The sequence below is a fragment of the Mycetomoellerius zeteki genome, unplaced genomic scaffold (assembly GCF_001594055.1).
Source record: "Mycetomoellerius zeteki isolate Tzet28-1 unplaced genomic scaffold, Tzet1.0 scaffold149, whole genome shotgun sequence".
NCBI classification, from domain to species: Eukaryota; Metazoa; Arthropoda; class Insecta; order Hymenoptera; family Formicidae; genus Mycetomoellerius; species Mycetomoellerius zeteki.
The window spans coordinates 369,096-369,471 of record NW_017256436.1 but is presented as its reverse complement, the minus strand read 5'-3'; positions in this window follow the sequence as shown (position 1 = coordinate 369,471).

The following is a 376-nucleotide window of genomic DNA, read 5'->3' as shown; positions in this document are numbered from 1 at the left end:
ATCTTTTCACTTCGTTATAAAACATTTTTATTGAATTATATGCATATTTATTTTATGCTGTTCTGCAAGATACAAATATGTAATGCGAAAGAATTTTTTTCAAGAATTTTCCATATATGCACGATTACCTTCAGCTCCAATAGACTTATTTGACTATAAAACACCATTATAAAGATTAAATTAGCTCATGGTTCGTTTTACAGACAGATGTGGCGGTTTACGTTGCATCCCAATTTTAAATTTAAAATCGTATTATGAAAAGACTAAGAGAAAAAATAATAGAACTGATTTAGGAAACTACAAGCATTTAAAATGACGTAATATTATCAATAATATAGTCACTATTATTTAAACCACGCAATTTGCAAAAGAAAAT